Source organism: Erpetoichthys calabaricus, chromosome 3 (assembly GCF_900747795.2).
Source record: "Erpetoichthys calabaricus chromosome 3, fErpCal1.3, whole genome shotgun sequence".
Classification (NCBI taxonomy): Eukaryota; Metazoa; Chordata; class Cladistia; order Polypteriformes; family Polypteridae; genus Erpetoichthys; species Erpetoichthys calabaricus.
In genome coordinates this window covers 15,083,337-15,097,213 of record NC_041396.2, presented here as the reverse complement: position 1 = coordinate 15,097,213, position 13,877 = coordinate 15,083,337, and the positions used below count along the sequence as shown (strand labels likewise).

The following is a 13,877-nucleotide window of genomic DNA, read 5'->3' as shown; positions in this document are numbered from 1 at the left end:
CAGTACAATTCCTAGGTTTCAAAACCTCATACAGAAATTCACCAGACAAGTCTTCAAATACATCTTAAACACTTTGAGGGACTCTGAAGTTCAAATGGAGGTGGGCAGTGTGTGCCACTAGCTAGGACCTACATGTGAAAAGAATCTGGAGTGAAATTTGATACCATGTGGAGGGGGCATCACCAAATATCCGAGTTATTAATAATTAATACAAAGTGTAGTGATGATAATAGTGATCAGTCAACAATATAGAAAAGCAATTTATAATAGAGTAGTGGCAATCATGTACAAAGTCAGTCAATCAAAGCTTTATTGTTATATACTGTATAGATATACACATATATACGAGGGACATTCAAAAAGTTTCTGCACTTTTATATTTTCGTTGGAAACGGTGACGGTGGTAGGAGTAGTAATTGGGCATTAAAATGTTGGTATGACGCTGGGAAAATTGCATCGCAAAGGAAGGTGACTATGTAGAAAAGTGATGTCATCTGTTTTTGAAATTCTTAATAAATTGAGTTTAAATAAAAAGTTCAGAAACCTTTTGAACTGCCTCGTATATATTTAGAGAGAGACACAGAGTACAGTGTACAAGTATAATGAAATTCTTAATTTGTAAGTGCCTACCTCACAGAATACAATCATTGACTTAACAATTAATGGAACAATTAACAGTACTGTAATGCAACAATAGAGAATATACATCTGTCTTCAAAACCCACTTTATCCTGAGTAGAGTCGCGGGGAAGTTGGACCCTATCCCAGCATGCATAGGGTGTGAGGCAGAAGCAATCCCTGGGTAGGGCCAGTCCATCACAAGGTGAACACACAAACACACCAGGGCCAATTCAGCATCGCCAATCCACCTAACATAATGTCCGCACAGATGTGAGGAGAACATGCAAACTTCACGCAGAGGGGACCTGAGATGTTAACCCCAGGCTGTTTGTTGTGAGACAGCAGCACTACCAATGTGCCACTTTGCTGCTCACAATACAGAACAATAATGCTAAACTACAGAGTATAAAATGCTGTGCAAGTGCAAACAACATACTGCCTGAAGTAGTAAGAATGAGGTAAAATGGGGCAATAGAATAAAGTGATATACATTAAATAAAGAGTTGTAATCGATGTAGCAGCTCAAAAAGTAAGCAATAAGGTGACTGTTCTACGATTATGATGATAATGGTAAGTACAGTATAATAAATACAGTAAATCGTAGTGGACAGATAAGGGGCAGTTCTTGGTCTTGGCAGTACAGTGAGTGACACTGGAAGATATGTAGTGCAGAATATAGGATATAGATCATAGAGTCAGCAATAAATATCAAATTCTGACAATATGGTATTGTAAAATAATGTGACATGAATATATAAATCATTTTAAGGTCAGATAATTGGTATACTGTAATGGAAGAATTTCTAATACCGTCAGTACTGCGGACAAGGACAGAAAGTTTTAAAATCCCAAAAGAAATTGCAAGGTTACAGCAGCAGACAAAAAAGGCACAAAAATGCATTTAACAATGTTGAGTATACTAAAGAGGTACAAATATGCATATAACAAGAATTATGTGTGATTAGAATTGCACACACTTTTTAGCAGGGCTGTGGAGTAGGAGTCTGAGACAATTTTGGGTACCTGGAGTCGAGGTCAGAGTCGGCAAAAATGTACTGACTCCTAATAAATTTAAATTGTAATGCAAAAAATTCATCAAGTTCAAATGTCCCATTTCACAAACAATAGTCATAATTAAGTACTTCTCTGATGTAAGAATAAAGCCCAGTGCATAGTTGTGTTACTACTATTGTGAAGTTCGGCTGAGCTATTATACAATCTGACATTCACAGTGTAATCTGGATTGTGGTACATTACAAAAAGTGTTTTCATTTTATTTCAGATATAATGTGTTTAACAAGTTCATTTGAGTGTAAACAAGTGTAATTATGTAGGTGGAGGTGTTTGCTGTGGCCTGATGTGTGTTCAGGGGTTCTTGTCTTTTGTTTAAACTGGCCAATACGTGTAGAGAGTCAGCTTCCTAGCCAGTAGTTCTGTGATTAAATGACGTGTATGTTGCCTTCCTTCAATGAATATGGAAAATACATTAGCATATTAGTCGGAATCGGAGTCAGAAGTACTGGAAAATAAGGAGTCGGAGTCGAAGAATTTATCTACCGACTCCACAGCCCTGCTTTTCAGGTGCAGTTTCACAGTACAGTATGCCAGTCATTTGCGCTGTATGTTGGCACAGTATACTGCACATTCTGCCATTGTCTGTAAAGGTTTCTTCTTGACCAGCTGAGTACCACTCATCACATGAGTAACAATTACACCTCTGCCAATAGGTGACTCATTATAGAGCCTGATGGCCGGGTGTACGAGTGTCCTTACATAGCGGCCCTTGGAGTAGCAACACAGTTGTGTCAGTCCATTACTAAATATGCTCCTCTGTTTAGCCACAACTTTGCATGAAGAATTCAGTTTTATAGCCAAAGTGACATTCTTGCATCAAATATATTGTAATTCCTATTCGGTCAATAATAAAAATCTAAAATGTATTATTAACTAAGAAATATAAAGTGAGATAAAAATAATTGTATATCAGTTCACATGTGGAAAAGCAGTTCAAAACAGAATAATGGCAAATTTGTAGTGATAGCAAGCAGACTGTGATGCAACTAATTTATTATAAAGCATAGGTAGGATTTTACATTATTATTTCATAGATCAAACAATATTACAATACATTATTAAATATACAATCAGATCATCCTTACACGCAAACCAGCTTAGTCTTCTCTTAGTGTTGCTTCCCGTCATTCGTTTTCTAACCTGCTTATCCAGTTCAGAGTCCCCTGCAGCCCTTTGTTTTCATTCACTCTGCCTTATGGATGAGGGTAGAGGTAGCAGCATGTCAAACTGGACTGAACCGGCCTTCTTCCAGTTCCCGGTGGTGCATTCCCAGATGTTCATAGACTAGTGCTGAGATGATGTCATCCTGTATTGCTGAGCAAGGACCTTCTCATGTAGAGTAAACCCAGCAACCCCATGACAGGACTTCATTTCAACACACTTTCTCATTTATTATGTCACTACTACTGACATAATAAACTGCATCAGAGAACGTAACTCTAATTCACAACCATGGATTGTCTGCAATATCTGGGGAAAAATTCATTAGCCATTATTGAATCACCTTTTTCCTTGGTTATGAACAAGACCTCAAGATATTTGAAGCAGTCTACTTATGATTAAAACCCATCCTTTTCCGGGAGGGGCGCCCCAATGAGAAGTAAAGCAAAATGACCCTTTTTATTGGCTAAATGAGTAATAACTGAGTAAACTTTTTTAGCCAATAAAAGGTGTCATTTTGCTTTACTTCTCAGGGCATCCATTAGTAGCTAACACGGTACAGATTTGAAGGTGCTTATTCTCATCCCAACGGTCTTCCTCACAGGTATGCTCAAGCTGTACCAGAGTGACCTTTAGGTTCGCCTCTCTTACCAAGACACGTTTCCACCAATTGATTAGATTAGATAAACTTTATTAATCCCATGGCATATGTTTGTTTTCATGTAGCAACGCTAGCAGGTTAGGAAAATGGATGGAGAGCATATCAAAACACAGCCAAAGTTCAAAGTGTATACAGTCAGGAACCCAAGCCTTTAATACATCAGTTGCCGTGCAATAAAAAAGAACGGCAAATGTACCATACAGTATACTAATTTTTAAAAAATTAAAATAAATAATTTTTAAAAAATAAAATAAAAACAAAGTGCAGTGTTGATATATCAGGAGAAGCTCAAACTCACACAGGATAAAACTCCAGCATTAAGATCAGGGGCCTCGTGTATAACGGGGTGTGTAGAAGTCACAATAAAACATGGTGTGCGGAGAAAAACAGAAATGTGTGTACGCATAAAAAAAAATCGGATGCATAAAACTGTGCATAAGCAAAGTTCCACATACTTTCCTTTTATAAACCCCAATCTACGTGAATTTCAACGTCCATGCAGGTGCCTACAGCCCCACCCTGACTCTTCCCTGAATTTTGCATATTTGAATATGCAAATCAATATAAATAGCTCCTTCTGTTCAGTGTTTTGTTAAAGGACAATGGCAAAAGCATGTGTAAAAAAGAAATACTGTATTTCACTGAATGCGAAGTGGAGGTCCTGCTCAGTGAAGTGGAGGTAATGAAAAGCATACTGTTTGGTGGCTTAGGCAGTGGTATGAGCAACAACAGGAAACTGATAGAGTGGCACTCAAAAGTTCAAGTTCAGAAAGTCGCACAGTGCCTGAAATAAAAAAAGAAGTGGGCAGATGTCAAAGTCAACGTGAAAAGGCGAGTGTCTGAGTGTCATACGAACGCATATTAGGGCCACAGAGAAGAAAAAAGGGTCTATGTCAAGGTTAAAGTTGAAATGTCGGGTTTAATCTCAGAATTTCCACTTTAATCCTGTAGTTTATTTTGTCATTAAGTAGAATGTTGTAACCTTCATTGTCAAACTGATGTTTAATTTACTAGCGTTTCCCAAATCCCATCGTAAAATAAAGTAGCACGTTAAATGCTTTGTATTCTATGTGTTCTCTGATCCAGTCGTTAATCGCTCTGTGCTTCTTAAACGGGCTTTCTCTTATGCCAACAGGAGCGCACAGGCAGTGATTGCCACACAGAATACATTACATTTGTGATATTACATTTTAGAATACTAAGATGTATACTTAATATAATTTTCATGATGAAATGCATTAATGCATATATTAAATATGTGGGGGTCACATGGGAGCAGCAGTAAAGATGAGCTGGTGCCCTGTCCATAGATTGTTTCTGCCTCATGCATGGCGCTTGCTTGGATGTGCACGACTCTGGACAGAATAATTTATTGCAGCAGTACTGTGTCTGTCAAGGATACCAACCCCAAATTCCTGTCCTCCTGTTTTCTTTCTCCACGTAACCAATTGCCACACAATAAGCATCTGTAATAACTGCAAAACCAGCTGTAAGCTTAGAAACTTTTAAGGAACATTGATAAATCTTTGTTATACATGTGTAATTATTCCATCCATCCATCCATCCATGTGTGGTAGGCTACTTAGCAGGACACTAACTGATGAAGAAAACCTGAATTGAGCCTGTGTTACTGTATGCTGCGCAAGTCCGTTTAAAATCAGGATCCATTGGTATTTCACAAGTCTGTTACCACCTAGTCATAGTGATTTACTGTATGGAGAGGCTACAGATTGTGAATAAATAAAGGGTCTTTCTGGATCCTTCATGTGGGAGGGTCTTTTGGGAACCAAAAATGGTTCCCTTATGGTATCGCTCTAAAGAGCCACTGTGGCACATTTATTTCTAAGAGTGCGGAAGACTATTTAATATTTAAAAGCTTTTATCATTCATCTTTACATGCTCATCAGTTACTGTTTTTCCAAATATCACAAAATTTTTTCCTCTATGTTAAATAGTATGAAAAAATACAAGTTTTAATTATATTAGTGTACCACTTTTGGCACTATATTTGTGCATTCCTTCATGTATGGTATATGTGTCTGTATGATGTATAGGTGTGTGTGTGTGTGTGTGTGTGTATATAATATATATATATATATATATATATATATATATATATATATATAACACACACACGCACACTAGGGGGCTTCGTTCGCCAAACCCTTTCTGCCCCCACCAGTGCTACATGCCATTGTGAAGAGGGGGGCTGAATACACCCCAAGGAGATGCGGGCGCTCTCTTAAACCCCTCTTAAACAGTGATACAATGGGAAACAAATAGTGTTTTTTTTTAACCTCCTCTTTGCTCGATCAGCTGCTGGATTGCTGCTGGTGTCGTGCCGGGTGATCTGCACTTTGCTCACCTACCCCTCCCCCCCCCCCCCCAGCGCCAGCGGTCGCGCCGTTGTGAAGAGGTGGGCTGAATGCACCCCAAGGAGATGCGGGCACTCCTCCAGAACCCCTCTTAAATGGTGATACAATGGGAAACAAATAACAGTTGTTTTTTTACCTCCTGTTTGCTCCATCAGCTGCTGGCTTGCTGCTGCTGCTGCCATGCTGCGTGATCTGCATTTTGTGCAGTGCTTCAAACGTTTAAAAGCCTGTACAGTAGCTGTCCTTTTGTCTCACTGCCTTGTCTCTCTTGTCCCCCAGACATCCTTAAACACTATTCCCTCTTTTCACTGTTTCGTTGTTTCACTGAGAAATAATTTCCGTTTGTTTGCGCGAATGCGATATTTACTCTCATTTTTTGAGATACAGTAATCCCTCACCTATCGCGGGGGTTACGTTCCAGAGCCCCCCGCGATAGGTGAAAATCCGCGAAGTAGCGACCTATATTTATTTTATTATTTATACATATTTTAAGGCTTTATAAACCCTTCCCACACTCTTATAAACCTTTCTCACTCTCTTGTTAACCTTTCCCACGCTCTTATAAACACTTCCTATGCTCTTAAACACTTTCTACATTCTTAAACACCTCAGACCAATACTGCACACTGCACGCAGCGATCAGACGTCAATGTGTCTGCACTCGCTTTGTGAAGGGGGGCAGCTGAACTCACTCTGAGCAGAAATGGACTTTGTGCTGCTTCTGCCAAAATGCCCGCTTGTCGCTCTGCGCGTTCGGAAGGAGGAGGAGGAGTGGGGGTGTGTGAGGGCTGAACGCACCTTCACTCAAACCCCCCCTCCCCGGAAGCGCAGTACGCTCCTGCCACTTCCAATTGTCAAGGGGGTGGGGAGCTGAATGAACGCTAAGGAGAAGTGGACTTTGTGCTGGCTTTGTGCTGCTTGTCGCTCTGCGTGTCAATAATTTTAAGCCTGTACATCACCAATTTTCCTGTCTCACTGTCTTGTCTTGCGTGAAGTTAAAATGTTTTATAATAGTGAGATGTTACTCATATCCTTGGCCCGACATCCACATATCATATGTGTTAGCAAAGTGTGTTTTATAAGTTTACATGTGTTTAAAGCATGTGGGATGGGTATTTTAAGGCTTAAACTATAAAAATGTTTATTTATATGGTCTTTCTATATCGCGGATTTTCTCCTGTTGCTGATGGGTCTGGAACATAACTTCCGCGATAGGCGGGCAATCACTTGTATTTAAAAACCCGCGAAGTCGTGAATCCGCGAAAAGTGAACCGCAAAGTAGCGAGGGATTACTGTATTCGAATTTTCCTACTTCCATTATCTCTAACCTGCTCTGCATGTGTATCACGGGACTTGCTTCCAAAGATTGTAAGTATGACTTGAACTTGTCCGGCTTGCGGGACATGAAAGTGTCTCTCTTCCAAAGATCATGTCTCATCGCAGGAAAAAAGTCTTGTATCATTGCAAGGGTTTTTTTATAATAGATATATATACACACACACACACATAGTAATTTGTCTCTTCTTCAATTACATACTTCATCATTTTCTGTTAGAGACTCAAACCTCTTTTTGTCTTTCTACAGATTACTTTCTGACTCCAAATGAATGATCATTTGATGGAGGTTCATTTAGTGTTTATTCAGACTTGCTTATTCTATGACAGTTCATGTGTTGTTTCTTTTCTTTTCATCAGATCATCAGATTTTCCCAGCTACTTATAACACTCAAGTGTCTGGCAGTTTCAAATGAGGTTTCAGATGCGTGGCCTAAATTCCCCTAAAAATCCCCTATCCTCGGTAAAATCCACCTTCATGTCATAAGTTGTGTTATTAATGGAGATGCAAAAGTTGAATAATTGTAATCAATTACATTGATATAGTGCTTGTCTCGCTACTCTGTCCATTTTACATAAAAAAGAGGGTACCCCTTCAACCAGCACCAATGTGTAGCATCCACTTGGATGATGTGATGGCAGCCATTATTGTGCCAGTACACTCCCCACACATTAGCTGTTAGGTGATGAATCGGTGAGAGATAGGTCGCTAATTACAGATGGGGGATGATTAGGGGACCAGAATGACTAGGCTGTGGTGGGAAATTTAGCCTGGACATCGGGATACACCCTACTCTATATGAAGGACACCCTGGGATCATTTAATGACTCTAGTGTTAGAGAGTCAGGACCTTGGTTTTTAAGTCTCATCTGAAGGACTGTGCAGTTTTTACATCACAGTGTCCCCGTCACTGCACTGGGGCATTGAGATCCAGACACAGACCACAGGGTAAGCCCCTCCTCCAGGCCTCACCAGCACCTCTTACAGAAGTAGCCTGAGCTTTTCCTAGATGGTTTACCCTGTAAGTACTGGCTGGGCCCAAACTTGTGTAGCTTCAGGTGGAGGACCTGTTTTGAAGCACAGGTGGTATGGCTGATGACAAAAATCGGAAATAGATAAAAGTAGTAAAATAATCCATATGTAACAATTCCCATGAAAATAACAACCTCTTTAAATTGTTTATCCGGTAAACCAAACCCAAGGGTGGAGCCCCCTAGTAATAATAATAATAATAAATCTGCGATGTAGTGGGGGATCACTGTACTGATAATAATATAACATGTACTAGTGCATGTTACAGTTTTAAATTCTGTGAACTCAGAAATGCAATATTAGTAATAGTAAGGCAGATGGGAGATTACTACTTTTGTACCAATAACAATAGCTGATTATTAAAAAAAAAAAAAAAAAAAAAAAAAGTCTGATACCAGTGCTGATCCCTATTGTTTAGTGCTTCTGCTGATGTTGGGTAAGTACGTTTGTGAAAGTGTAAAGAATGGCATGTGCAGAATGTGAAAATCAAAGTACATTTATTTTCTGATATGAAAATGATACCAAGTCTTAGCATACAAATAAACATAAGCAGTCTGAGTTTTAGAATTTTATAACTTAACTGTTCTTATTTGAAGTCACTGGTCAGTCTTTTTAATTTAGTGTGGGCAACATTAACATTAGCTCAATAAATAAGATGTACAATCTCTGAGTTACATATTTTGGAGTGGAGGCTCTCAGACTAAGGATCTATGCTGGTATCTGGAAGGTTGTTGGTTCAAATCCATTTGCTGCCAGAAGGGATCCCTTAACCTGAAGAATTGCTTCAGGGCGCTTGCTGTACAATGGCTGACCCTGCACTTTCTCACAATAAGCAGACCAGAGTTCGAATCCCTATCTGGGTCCTCCTTCTGTGGAGTTTGCATGTTCTCCCTGTGTCTGTGTAGGTTTCCTCCCAGGTTAGGTGAACTGGCAATCTTAAATTGGCCGTCGTGTGTGTGTTTGCCCTGTGATGGACTGATGCCCTGGCCAGGGTTTATTCCTGCCTTCTGCTCTGTGCTAGCTGGGATAGGCTCCAGCAGACCCCCGCGACCTTGCTCAGGACTAAGCTAAGCGTGTTAGAAAATGACCGACTGACTGACTATTATTCCGTCCTTGTGGAATTTTCACAGAGCTGAGTTTACAAATAATATTTCTAGTGTCCTTTGAACAAACGTTAACATTTTTTTTGTTTTTCAGAACAAAAATTAGAGTAGTATAAGTACCAGACCCTCCTCTCTTTTTACTTTCTCGTATACAAAGTTTAGGGAAAGTATTGTAATCATCCAAAAATTCCTTTTTGAGATTTTGATGAAATATGACCATTTAGACCTCCCTGACTTTCTCATATATGAAGTATAGGGAAAGTATTGTAATCATCCAAAAATTCGATGTCGAGATTTTGATGAATTGCAACATTTTAGACCTCCCTGACTTTCTCGTATACGAACTATAGGGAAAGTATTGTGATTGTCAATCTCGACATTTTAGACCTCCCTGACTTTCTTGTATAGGGAAAGTATTGTAATCATCCAAAAATTCGATGTCAAGATTTTGATGAATTGCAACATTTTAGACCTTCCTGACTTTCTCGTATACGAAGTACAGGGAAAGTATTGTAATCATCCAAAAATTCCATTTTGAGATTTTGCTGAATCTCGATATTTTAGACCTCCCTGACTTTCTCGTACAGGGAATGTATTGTAATTATCCACAATTTCGATGTCAAGATTTTGATGAATCTCGACATTTTAGAGTAGACCTCCCTGACTTTCTCGTATACGAACTATAGCGAAAGTATTGTGATTGTCAATCTCGACATTTTAGACCTCCCTGACTTTCTTGTATAGGGAAAGTATTGTAATCATCCAAAAATTCGATGTCAAGATTTTGATGAATCTCGATATTTTAGAGTAGACCTCCCTGACTTTCTCGTATACGAAGTATAGGGAAAGTATTGTGATTGTCAATCTCGACATTTTAGACCTCCCTGACTTTCTTGTATAGGGAAAGTATTGTAATAATCCAAAAATTCGATGTCAAGATTTTGATGAATCTCGACATTTTAGACCTCCCTGACTTTCTCGTATACGAACTATAGGGAAAGTATTGTGATTGTCAATCTCGACATTTTAGACCTCCCTGACTTTCTTGTATAGGGAAAGTATTGTAATCATCCAAAAATTCGATGTCGAGATTTTGATGAATTGCAACATTTTAGACCTCCCTGACTTTCTCGTATACGAAGTATAGGGAAAGTATTGTAATCACCCAAAAATTGCATTTTGAGATTTTGCTGAATCTTGACATTTTAGACTTCCCTGACTTTCTCGTACAGGGAATGTATTGTAATTATCCAAAATTTCGATGTCAAGATTTTGATGAATCTCGACATTTTAGAGTAGACCTCCCTGACTTTCTCGTATACGAACTATAGGGAAAGTATTGTAATCGTCCAAAAATTCCTCTCACAAAACATCTCTCACCAAATTTTGCATGCAAGTATTGGGTACAAAATGTAGATTTCTTTAAACTTTTGGGCTATTTCCATTAACCAGAAGTGGTACTTTACCTTTTATTCATGCAGCAGCAGAGTCCGATTTATTCAACATTACTTTTATAATAATTGTTCAACATGTTATTAATTTGATTTGATTTGTTGTTGATGGTTCTTTAATGTAACATCCATCCATCCATTTTCCAACCCGCTGAATCCGAACACAGGGTCACGGGGGTCTGCTGGAGCCAATCCCAGCCAACACAGGGCACAAGGCAGGAACCAATCCCAGGCAGGGCGCCAACCCACCGCAGGACACACACACACACACACACACACACACCCACACACCAAGCACACACTTGGGCCAATTTAGAATTGCCAATCCACCTAACCTGCATGTCTTTGGACTGTGGGAGTAAACCGGAGCACCCAGAGGAAACCCACACAGAAGCGAACCCGGGTTTCCTTACTGCGAGGCAGCAGCTTTACCACTGCGCCACCGTGCCGCCCTCTTTAATGTACATAATATAAAAATAAAATATTGTCTTGCAGTTTATTCCTCAAATATTCATCCCCATATCAATTTTTAAGTCCGGATGCATAAACCTGCCTTTTTCATTGGCTACTACACACATTCCTAGCTCCTTCATTTCCTTTTGTTCATCCATTTCTTTATAAACTCTATTACTATTCTCTGTGGAATTCTCTCATCACAATACTGCATCCCTTTTACACTGTCTAGTTTTAATTTCCAAACCTTTCACAAGGTTGTTTCTTTGGAATCTATTTTATTTCTTTCTCTTTGTTCTTGGGCCCACTGCACGCTTCCCCTTTTTTTTTTTGTTTACCTCCCCCCCATTGTAACTTCCTCTAAACCACACCACACCATGTCTTTGAATTTTTTTTATACTAAATTTCTTTGTCTCATATATACTGTCACAACCCCATAACAACTATTTGCATTTAAAGCATTCCTTTAACATAAGTAAAACTAAACACATTTCTTAATTTTCAAGTTCTCCAAATGTAGATTTAAGAAAAACAATGGAAGTTTGCATTCTGTTTAGGACAATTGAAGTAAGTCCTAGATTCTTGTGAACTGACAAGTTTGTACTTTATAATGTAATACCTTCTATATTGTCATTCATCCTTCCTTTCCCACTTCACACTCACAGTCACATGCCCTCTGGCCATTTTTAGCAAGTTACTCAAAAGCTCTTCCTACTTCTCTTTCCTTAAACTCTACTCACCGTATTCTTGCCACACTGCTATGTTGGCCCCCGACCATACTTCAATAACTAGAATTTGTTAAGTCTTAGTCCTACTGCAGCACACTGTCCTGCCCCTCTCTTTATTTTCCCCTCGATTTCAGGAGTTCCCAACCTGGGGTCCCCGAGATGGCATTTCAGGGGGTGCGATAAAGAGGAACGCTGCATAACGATTCGTTAAAACTGAGTGAGGCGCATTGTCTAATTTTTTCATGGTACAGTCTTGCAGTGTGCTGTCATTTGTAGGTCATTTATTAGTTTGCAATCCTGTTCTACGATGTTAGAAGAATCCAGCATTGTGCACGCAATTGTCACCTGTGAATGAGCCACAGAACTGCTTGTTCTCACGGGTTCCATGCTGCAGGCGGAACGTTCATGAATGCAAATAACTTTTCTTTTAAGAGAGAAGAGAGGAAAGGTGTGTCCTGGGTCAGGAATAGAGGAGGAAGGTTAGGAGAGTTGATGTGAGTGTAGGTATTTTGAATGCTGGTAGTGTGACTGCTGTGGGGAGAGAGTTAGCTGATATAATGGAGGGAAGAGAGGTTGATATATTGTGCGTGCAAGAGACCAGGTGGAAGGGGAGTAAGGCCAGGTGTATCAAAGGTGGGTTGAAATTATTCTACCATGGTGTGGATGGAAGGAGAAACGGGGTAGGGTTTATCCTGAAGGAACAGTATGCCAAAAGTGTTTTGGAGGTGAAAAGAGTGTCGGACAGAGTGCTGATTATGATGCTGGAAATTGAAGAAGTGATGATGAATATTGTTAGTGCATATACCCCACAAGATAGGTGTGTGATGGATGAGAAGGAGATTTGGATGTAGTGATGAACAATGTACCAAAAGGAGAGAGAGTGGTGATTGGAGCAGACACAATTGATGAGCCACAGCCTGAAGTTAAGGGAAAGAATAGTGACAGCTAGGTTAAGAAGGGAGGTGATGATTAGTGAGCAGCAGGATGGTTTCATGCCGGGAAAGACCACTTCAGATGTGATGTTAGTTCTGAGGGTGTTGGTGGAGAAGTATAGAGAAGGCCAAAGGAGTTGAATTGTGTTTGTGGACCTGGAGAAAGCATATGACAGGGTGCCTCGAGAGGAGCTGTGGTATTGTATGAGGAAGTTGGGAGTGTCAGAGAAGTATGTAAGAGTTGTACAGAATATGTATGAGGGTTGGGTGAAAGATGCATTTAAGGTTGAGGTGGGATTACATCAGAGATCTGAGCACTTTCTTATTTGCAATGGTGATGGACAGGTTGACAGAGGAGATTAGACAGGAGTCCCCGTGGACTGTGATGTTTGCTGATGACATTTTTATCTGTAGCAATAGTAGGGAGCAGGCTGATGAGACCCTGGAAAGGTGGAGATCTGCTCTAGAGAGGAGAGGAATGAAGGTCAGTAGGACCACCAAGACTGAACACATGTGTGTGAATGAGAGGGGTGTCAGTGGAATGGTGAGGATGCAGGGAGTAGATTTGGCGAAGGTGGATGAGTTTAAATACTTGGGATCAACACTACAGAGTAATGGGGATTGTGGAAAAGAGGTGAAAAAGAGAGTGCAATAGTGGTGGAGTGGGTGGAGAAGAGTATCAGGAGTGATTTGTGACAGATGGGTGCCAGCAAGAGTGAAAGGGAAGATCTACAGGACGGTAGTGAGACCAGCTATGTTATAAGGGTGGGAGACGGTGGCACTGACCAGAAAGCAGGAGACAGAGCTGGAGGTGGTGTTAAAGATGCTAAGATTTGCATTGGGTGTGATGAGGATGGACAGGATTAGAAGTGAGGACATTAGAGGGTCAGCTCAGGTTGGATGGTTGGGAGTCAAAGTCAGAGATGGGAGATTGTGTTGGTTTGGACATG

General features: G+C 40.0%; 2 protein-coding genes across 4 annotated transcripts in view; one reads left to right on the top strand and one right to left on the bottom strand.

Moving 5' to 3' along the window:
- clic5a (chloride intracellular channel 5a) overlaps window positions 1-13,877 on the bottom strand; it is a 1,193,419-nt gene that overhangs the window by 335,371 nt on the left and 844,171 nt on the right. The gene's annotated exons all lie outside the window — the stretch shown is intronic.
- Window positions 1-13,877, top strand: part of enpp4 (ectonucleotide pyrophosphatase/phosphodiesterase 4) — a 50,631-nt gene that overhangs the window by 2,332 nt on the left and 34,422 nt on the right. The window lies entirely within an intron of this gene.